Here is a 9848-nt window from a genome sequence, read left to right on the forward strand (position 1 = left end):
TTAGCAATGACCCAACTTTCCACTGGTGAATAAGTAAGTTGTGTTATGAAATGAAATACCTTATGGCAATTAAAGTGAATGCCCTACATCTACTAACCAACAAGGATGGCTCTCAATGACAGGAGGGTGAAAAAAGTTTCAAAAATGATAGAGACTATATGAGAGCACGTGTGTAAATTAAAAACAAACAAAAAGAGTGCAAATGTGAGCATAAAAGCGTGGACTGAAGGATACACGTCACGTTCATGATAGTGAAGTAGAAATTGCCTCTGGGAAGGAAAAGAGATTGGAACTGGAGGAGGAGACAAAGGAATTTTAACTTTATTTGGAACATTTTATTTCCTTTATTAAATTTTAAAAACAGCAAACATGTTAAAATGTTAACAGCATTTGTTAACTTTTGGTAATGACTACATAGGAGTTGGTTAATGATTCCCTGTATTTTAATAATTTCTGAAAGGAAAAATCATGGTTATTCAATTATATTATTTGAGGTCTGGGATCCAGCTAATTCAATCCATTTTTTTTTCAGGAATTTCTTATTCTGTTCCATAGGTTTCTCTTTTGGACAAATAAGGGGCACAACTTTATTACTAATGCTGAAGCTATATAATTCATTTGATTAGCATTCCTCTTTGATGACTACAGAGATTTATACATTTTCCAGGTTATTTAATATTAAAGGTTCAGATATAATCTTTCTCAAGGGTATAAACTATATTTAACTCCTTTCTCTTTGTACAATCTGCCGAAAGTGATTTGTCTGTTGCCTCTGGCTAGTGAAGATAGAATCCATTTGGTAACAGAGACTAAAACCATTTTTCTTTAATATGGAAAAGATACTTTCAGAATTAATTTTATTTCAGTTGCAGCAGTATCTAAATCAAACATCATTTCTTTGAAGAGTCTCTTTTAAACAGCAGAAAATTGAAAATATTTTCTCCTAAAATATATATTTAGATTATCCTTGAAGCTACAGTGTTAAGGACAGATCTTGAGCTGCTTATCTTCTCCCAGGTAATCTATGTTGTTGATCAAGTCCTTTGAAGAATTTGAGATTTCAGTAGAATCAACAGTTCCTGAACATGGGAAAATTCAGTCAAGTCCTACTAGCTTTGGAACAGACAATTTGTGATATGCGCAGTCACTCAGGGCTCCTCAGGAAGCTCACAGAGATATCTGCTAGATCCGGCTGGGAGACGAAGCTATTAACAGACTTCCAGCGGCGCAGAGATATGGGGGAAATTTAATCTTCCCAGGAGAGGCTCACCTCACCAAACTAATATCACCTCTGATAGTGGGAAGTGATTACAGTTCTCATGGCTCAAACTTCCTGAAAAGAAAACACAAAATGGTCGTGTTTAGTACCCATCCAGACTGGTGAAGAGATATTTGCACAGAAGATTTAAACCATGTCTTCAAATTATATGAAAAGATTACATCAGAAGGGGGAGAACAAGTTTTCTCCATTTCCACTGTTGTCAGTTCTAGATTTAATTGTCTTAGTTGATAATAGTAAGAACTTAAGCTAAACATTAAAAAAAAATCATTGGAAGGAATGATCATGAAAAGCTGGAAACAAAGATTAAGACCTATTACCTGCACTAACTTTCTTCTGAAAGGTTTATAAAAGCAAGATACTTAGTTATCAGCTTGAGATGGCATGGGCAGCAAAAAGGATGATGAAAAATGGTCTTTGGTGGCATAAGAAATACATTGGAATGGTAAACAGTGATTCTCATTCTGTTGATGACAACGGGACTGTCCTCCAGTGATCACCTCTGGAGGGTAAGAGGAAGAGGCTGAGGGGGTTTATATAGGAGGCTGTGTCTATTTGAGGAAATTCTGTTTAAACTTGGTGATAGGTACACAGATATTATTTATAATATTCTTTATGCATCTTATTTGTCTGGAATATTTCATAATCACTGTTAAAAGGAAGATGTGTTTTGAAGTCCTGGAAGATCATATGCCATTGTGGAGGCCGTACTTTAGGAGAGATTTAGACAAACTAGAGAGCATTTAGAAGATAATGACCCAAATAATGATGAGACTGGAGACCTGATGTAAGGAGAAGCTGATGGATTGGGAAGGATTAGCCAGACAGAGAAAACTTGGGGGTAGAGGAGTGACTTGGCACAGCAAGGGACATGACAGATGGCAAATGCATTTGAGGAACAGTGCCGTGCAAAAGGAAATAGATTTGTTCTGGATGAACACAAGGGGTTAAAAAAATAAATAAAACCACAGGACAGATTTAGTAGAATCAGTGTAAGTAAGAGTTGTCCAGAGACAGAGGGCCCACTTTTCCACACTGGTCGTGCAGACACCTGTCTTGGAGGACCACTTAATATGCTTGTAATGGAGTTAAATTCAAGTAAAGTTGAGCTGCTCCAGAGTTTTCCAATACAATTAGTTTTTTTAAATGGTAGCATCCACATTTTTCATCTGATCAGCACCTCCCCTGTGGGGAAGGCTGTTCAAAGAGTTGGCCAGGCTAGTCGTTCCCACAGTACTGAGGGTCCTGAAGGGTGACTTAGCCACCAGCAAGATGCTCAGTGCCTGAGGACTAAGAGGGAAAATGTCAGTCTAGCCAAATTAGATTATTCAAAGGCGTTGTCAGATAATGTAGAATCAAACAGAGGCTGGAGAACAAAATTAGTTGAGTGATTGATCTGAAAAGAAGACATCAGATTAAGTCTAAAAAGTTCTGTCCATATAAGCCCATAGACTCTTCTAGCTTGTCTAATGCTTAGCTATACAGCTGACTTGAACTCATTTGAAGAGCTCACGATAGGATGGAATTACTGTTCTGGAGAGCAGCTAAACTAATTCCCATCACTAAGAAGTACAATGGCTTTGTAAGAGTAGCTGACATAGTATGTTACGGCATTCATGAGCCTTGACCTCAGTCTGAACCCAAATCTGAGCCTTAATTGCATTATCTGCAAAATAAAGATATTGTTTTACATGCCTCATATGTTAAATGAGAACGTGTGTATACATGTCTATGTATCTATCAGCCTGGGGCCTGGCACATTGTAAGTGCTCAATAAATGGGCTCAAAACTGGAGTGGGGCAGGAGGAAGGCATGATTACCTTTATTTATTGCTATATTCTTGGTGCTAGGTAGATCCTGGGTGTTCAATCAATAAAATGAAGAAAATAGCAATTGTTAGTGTTGTGTTGGGCCAGAGGTATTCTGTTGGGGAAGTAATGCAGAAAAGGAAATGTGTCCTTTTTACAGAGAGGGTGCCCATCTGTAGAGTGGAGTTGTGGCTATGGAAAAAAAATGAGGTTGGAAATGAAGGGCGATGACGTTGTGGGGGCATTTGAGTTTGTGAGCAAGTCCAGTGTCCCCCGACTCCTGACAGATATGGCAGAGAACAATGTGCTAGAGAGTTTCAAATCAAGTGAGAGACCACAAAAAATAATAGTGGATTACATTATAAATTTTAAATGTCTTCTGTATATTAGATGTATTTGGTCTGGGTGTAGAGGTTCACCATTACTCCATGGCTTAAGGACGATCCTAACATAGAACTGGGTTTCTGCCAGACGCTGCTGCCCAGGCACATTATCTTTACTAACTGCACTGGTGTCAGAGGATTTCCTGGGGTTGGGTCTTTCTTCTGTTCCCTGATACTCTGACTTTCATAGTCAAGTCAGGCAGGTCTATTTGCCCAGCATGTAACACAGATAACAGCATGAAGTGGTCCATTTCAATTGGCATGAACTGAATTTCCAGGTTTGCCTCAGTTATTCATGGTTTTCTAGGAGCATCCTTTAGGGTCTCTGAGAAGACCCACACATTTCAAAGGTGGCTGTGACCGCTGATCCCACTTGTTCCCAAGCAGAGTAATTGGTCTAGGCTGGGATCAACTTCTAGCAGAATCATAGAGCAGAGGCCACCAGAGCTTGGATCTGCTTCTGAAAGAATATGCTTTCTTCCGCTGATGTTTGATGCATCATCAAGGTTAATGAAGAACCAGAGTAGATAAGGTTTAGAGCTGAGATGAATGAGATTTTCAATGACTGTGAGGACACAGTTTTGTCTAGGTGAAGAAAATCTTTCCCACATAAAGAATTCCAAAGTACAGTCAGGTTAGAGCAGTGGTTCTCAAACTTGACCACGTATCAGAATCATCTGGAAGTCTGTTAAACACAGATGGAAGGGCCCTTGCCACCAGAGTTTCTGATTAAGTAGGTCTGAGATGGAGCCTGAGAATGTGAATTTCTAACAACTTCCTAAATGATGATGCTGGTATGAGAACCATTGGATTAGAGAAATGAAAGACAAATGACCAGAAAACCCTGAAAATCACTTGTAGCCAGAAAAAAACTTGGAATCACCTTTCTTGATTTTGTAGGACAACCCCATATTAAAATAGCGGTCACTTTCTCTGACGTCATTGGATCATCTCATTTAGACAAAACCTGATAATCCAGCTACAATAGTGAACCAAGAATTCATGTCCGTAAACAAACCTTCCTATCTAGAAACTCATTGGGAGGCGGGGATGTTGGAACAGCTGAACAATATCACCAAATACATGAGCTAGTTAAGATGTTTCTGCAAAGATGTCATCACTTACTATTCTTTCTGTTTTACCCAAAGCTGTAGATTCCATGAAAGTCTTCCTTTGTCAAGCCTGAGGTTTCACGGAGCTGGTCTATAATACAGATTAGTAAGAGTAATTAATTGTCTCAAATGGTATTGCTGGGCATTAGCAATCCTAACAGGACACCATCGTGCCTGTGCGCGTTGGCCCGACAGACCGCCACCGCAGTGAGTGCCTTTGAACTTGCAGAAAGCCTTGGTTTTGAGCAATGAGAGTAAATGTGTTTGCCTTGCTGAACCTGGGTACTAGATCTAATGTCCAGTTACACATTTGAACAACTACCCAGAAGCAGGTCCCCTGCCTCTTAGTTTGTTGCAAACTTCCATAAGTTTTAGTGAATGGGGAGCAGGTGAAGTGGAGACTCAATGAAGTTACACCTGAGTGCTGGTGGCAGAATTTCAAGGTAAAGAAGAGGATATGGGGGCGTGGGTCTTCAGTCCTTTATCTAACAAATATTTATGCGCTAAGCTCTTTTCTAGGAGCTGGGAATATAGCAGCAAACAAGCCAAAATTCTCTGCTCTCAAGCGGTTGACATCTTAAGCAGGAGAGGGTCGTATAAAGGGGAATTTTGGTAGTGGATAAAAGGACTCTGTTAGTTTTTTGGTATCTCGACAGGCTTTCCAACATGCAGCTCAAGAGGAGGGCGGGGTGAGAGTGATTGATTTGCACAGTAATGGCACTCAGTCAAGTGGGCCTCTTAGTTTCCTGGATGAGGCCATGATCCGTGAAGCTACGTAATGTCCTTGGATCTACCAGTCTTCATCTAGATGTAGGAGGGAGCCAAGTTTGAACCCATGGAGCACAAACATCTCCTTTTCCAGAGGGCTTCAATATGGATATGGGAAGAGGGACTGGAGTGTCGGACAGAGCCGGAAGTGGAGTGGATGGTGCCGAGGGCAAGTACCATCACTGTGTCCAACAAGTGTAATGCCTATCTGACATGAAAGATGAGAATTTGAAGTAAAAATCAGAAGGGGGCAGCAGGGTGCCCAATGGAGGCCGTAAAGTGAGGGGAGATGACAATAAAGACTTATGCCTGGGAATGAGCACATCAGGACATGTTCTGGATGAATTCCAGGGGCCAAAGCTAATATCCAAGGCTGGCTTTTATGAACCTTTAACACATTCTTACTTGGGTGGGGAAGTTCCCTTTAAGGAGGCCAGAATGGAGCAAATAATCTCTGCCACATATACTAGGAACAAAAGCAAGCACAAGTAAGGTAGCAGAAAAGAAAATAGGATTTAATTGCTGTGCTGAGAAATAGAATAAATGTATATTGAACAATTAATACACGTGTACTAGGGTTCTTCAGAGAAGCAGAACCAATAGGATGGATATCTATAGAACAAGATTTATTATAGGAATTGGCCCACATGATTGTGGAGGTTGGCAAGTCCCAAGATCTGCAGTCAGCAAGCTAGAGACCCAATGGTATGGTTTCAGCCTGAACCTGAAGGCCTGGGACCAGAGAACTGAGGTATAAATTCCAGTCTGAAAGCTGTAGGCTCAAGATCCAAGAAGAGGTGATGTTGCAATTTAAGTCCAAAGTCAGGAAAGGCCAATGCCCCAGCTCAGGTAGTAAGCAGGAGGAGTTCCCTCTTACTCCTGGGAGGGTCAGCCTTTTTCTTCTATTCAGGCCTTCAACGGATTGGATGAGGCCCATCCATATTAGGGAGGGCCATCTGCTTTACTTGGTCTATGAATTCAGATATTAATCTTGTCCAAAAACATCCTCACAGACACACCCAGAAACATTTGACCAAATATCTAGGCACCGTGTGGCCTGATGAAGTTGACACGTAAAATTAACCATCACAATATGACAGGACTGTGTTAAGCGCTTTACCTCATTTAATCTTCCCAATAATATAGAATCTTAGAATTACTATAATCTCTGTACTAATTAGGGTAACACCAGGTATATAAGAAGTAGACTTAAAAATTAAAAATAGCTTAAACACTATATAAGTTAATTTCTCGCTCACGTATCAACGCAAGGTAGGGTTCCTGATCAGCAGGCAGCTCTTCCTATCTTCCGGTTCCATCATCCTCTAAATCCTCATTGTTCTTATCTACATCTGGCCAACAGAAGGGGAAAATAGGGCACATCCACTTCTTACAAGCCCTGGCCCAGAAATGGTCCATATCATTCTCACAAACATTCACTGGTGAGAAGTAGTCACCTACCCACACTTTGTTGTAGGAGGGGCAGGGAAATATTGTCCCTTCCTAGGGACGACTCCATGCTCTGAAAGGGGAGCTCAAATTTGTGCTTCTCTAGCTCTCTGCCGTCTGCCCCTCTAGCACTAAAAATCTGTGCTCACCCTTCTTTGCGCCATAGTGCATGCTTACTCCTCCCCGAGGGAGTTCAGCATCGGTTCACCCTCCAGTTTCTGCACCCAGCTCAAACTCCACGATCTCTTGGTGATACATGGTCCTCTTCACCAGGTCTAATGGCCTTCTTTTGGTCTGGCAACCTATAAACTGAACAAGAAAATATGCAGTGGTAGAGCAGGAGCAGGATATATGCAACTGAAGCTCTCATTTGGATAAAGAATGAATGGGAAGCACACAGCAGTCAGAGGCCCGTAGCAGAGATGGACTTCTGTGAACTGCTGTGTTGGCAATGGGGAAGTTCCTTAACTAGACCTTGCTTCTGCTCTCCTGGAGGTCTCTATTGTTCTTGTTCACCTTTGGCTCTCTCTTCAGAGGTTCTTCCTACATCTGCAATAAATGTTGAGGAGTCTGCCATCCTTGGGAGTTGTCCAGATTTCATAGCCTTCTTCCATTTTGGGATCTGGCATTCCTTTTCAGAGCTCAAACAGTCACAGGTTTTTGAGCCAGGGTTACCATTTCTTTACATAATAGTCAGCTATTGCTAAGTTTTGTTGTGGTAATAAACAACATTCAGTAGCTAACCACAATAAAGATTTATTTTTTGCTCACAATAAGTGTCGACTGTAGTTAGGCAGAATTTTATTCTACGTGACTTGTTCATTCTGCGATCCAGACTGAAGGATCAGCTCCTATATGGAATTTGAGAGCCTTATAGTGGCTCCTAAGACCTGTGATAGGACCTGATGGCATTCATTACCTCTTTTCACTTTGCAATGGCTGGAGTCTGACATCCACAGGTGGGAATTATAGTCCTCTCTCAGGAGGCATTGCAGTCTTAAGGCAGTGGGCAGAGCCCTATAGTTCCCTGTGTGACCACACCCAACTTCTTTCCGATGTGAAGCTCTCAGCTCTGCTTTGTTTGTTTGCTCCCTTACCCACAGGCCTTTCTCTCTTGAATTAATGAGAATTATCCTGAGACCTCTGAAGCCACAGGCTGAAATGAGAGGCAACACCCTCAATGGTATCTTTGATGTGGAGCTGAGTCACTTTATTGGACTGAGGAGTCTCCTTGGACCTTTGTCATTCGAGACCTGTTTCAGTCTTATTTCCTTTTGTTTAAGGTTCATAAATGTTCTCAAACACTAGACAGCCTCCCATTTCATCCCTTTCACTTCTCGCTCTAATAGGACAACCTTTGCCTGAGCTCACAACTTTCTTGCAATATCTTACTAAAGGCAGCAGTCAAGCAACTAACGCAACTGCCAAAACACACCAGGAGTCCGGTTCTTCCAGTCCTTTCCCATCCCCAGCGATGCACAGAGCTGAGAGCTGTGGGCTCAGTGGGCATCTCATCTTCTGTCCGAACTATTGCTGGTGACGATTTTGCCATTGCAATCTCCATTATCTAGCATTCGGCATCTGTTTCCTCGGTACCCACCTCCTGCCTCTAAGCGGCTACCACACAACTTTAGGTTTTTTTTGTTACGGTAACATTGCACTTCAGTTTACCAATTTTCATTTGATGGGATGATACCAGGTGCTGCTACAAATAGATCCTCCTAAAAACACGTATTAACTCAAACTAAAAAGAAATTTGTTTCTCACCAAGCAGCTGTCCGAAGTGGGTTTGCTGGTAGTCGGGAGTCTCTCTTTGTGCAGTAATACAGGGATGTAGTTTCCTTCACCATTGTGGCTCCACCATCCTCCAGGGCAGGAGTCAGCAAACACAGGCAGGGGCTGGATCTGGACACTGCCCCTTTTTGTAAATGAAATGTCATTGGAGCACAGCCACGCCCATCCATTCGTGGACGTCTCTGGCTGCTTTCACATTATGATGGGAGAGCTGAATAGTTGTCACAGAGATACGGTGGCCTGCGAAGCCTAAACCATTTAATATCTGGACTTGTACGGAAAAATTTTGCTGACCCCTGCCCTAGGATCTAATACCTGTCATCTAAATCCAGCTGGGAGAAGGTGAACGAGAGGGTGGAGAAGGTACAAGGCTTCTTAAAACCCTGCTGCAGGAGAGCCACACAGAACTGGCACTCCCAGTCCACTGTCACATCTAGATGTGGGTGGGCTAAGAAATGTAGTGTATGGCTGGGCAGCCCCTTTGCCACCTTCCAACAACTCTCTATTATGCAAAGGGAGTAAGAATTTTGGTGGTCGGCTGGTCAACTCTGCTTTAATGCATCACATATTAGGCCACAAAACAAGTCTCAATAAATTTAAGAAGATTGAAGTAGTACCATGCATCTTTTCTGACAACAAAGGTATGAAACTAGAAATCAACGAGAGGAAGAAAATCAGAAAAGCCACAAAAATGTGGAGATTAAACAAAATGTTAGTGAACAATGATTGGGTCAATGAAGAAATCAAAGGAGAAATCAAAAAATTCCTGGAGACAAATGAAAATAAGACATGTGTGAGGGCCTAGAATTGGCCACCCAAGATCTGTCTCTTTGGCATGAGGATTTTTTTGGGGGTTAGTTACTTTTAATAAAAGCAACTCTGTGGAGCGGAGTTTGCTTGCCCTTTGTTGGGAGACATTTACATTGTAAAGGAAATCTCCATCTGTAAAGATACCTCCCTCTCTGTACCAGGAAGAAGAAGGGATGACCTTATCTCTGGAAACTCTTAATCAATGCCAAAGGCAAGGACTTAAATCTGCATAATAATCTTATTCCTTTTTCTGGTAACCTCCTGTAACTGACTCCCCCCACCCCCAACATCCTCCTTTGTCGTTAGCTGAAGATGATATTTAAGTTGGGGGCTTCAGCCATTTTGGCGAGTTGCTCAGCTTGCCTGAGCCTCTCCCATGTATACATGTTATAAAGCTTTGTTTAATTTTCTCCTGCTATTCTGTCTCATGTGAGTTTAACTTGTT

General features: G+C 41.8%; 1 long non-coding RNA gene across 1 annotated transcript; it reads right to left on the minus strand.

The window, feature by feature from the left end:
* Nucleotides 1–317: 317 nt before the first annotated feature.
* On the minus strand, nt 318–8696 carry LOC139083712 (uncharacterized). Its single transcript, XR_011540621.1, has 3 exons — nt 8567–8696; nt 6949–7108; nt 318–1333 (listed from the first exon to the last, which is right to left on the minus strand). It is a non-coding gene; the product is annotated as an uncharacterized lncRNA (long non-coding RNA).
* Nucleotides 8697–9848: the final 1152 nt, after the last annotated feature.

This window comes from Equus przewalskii, chromosome 5, assembly GCF_037783145.1.
Source record: "Equus przewalskii isolate Varuska chromosome 5, EquPr2, whole genome shotgun sequence".
Classification (NCBI taxonomy): domain Eukaryota; kingdom Metazoa; phylum Chordata; class Mammalia; order Perissodactyla; family Equidae; genus Equus; species Equus przewalskii.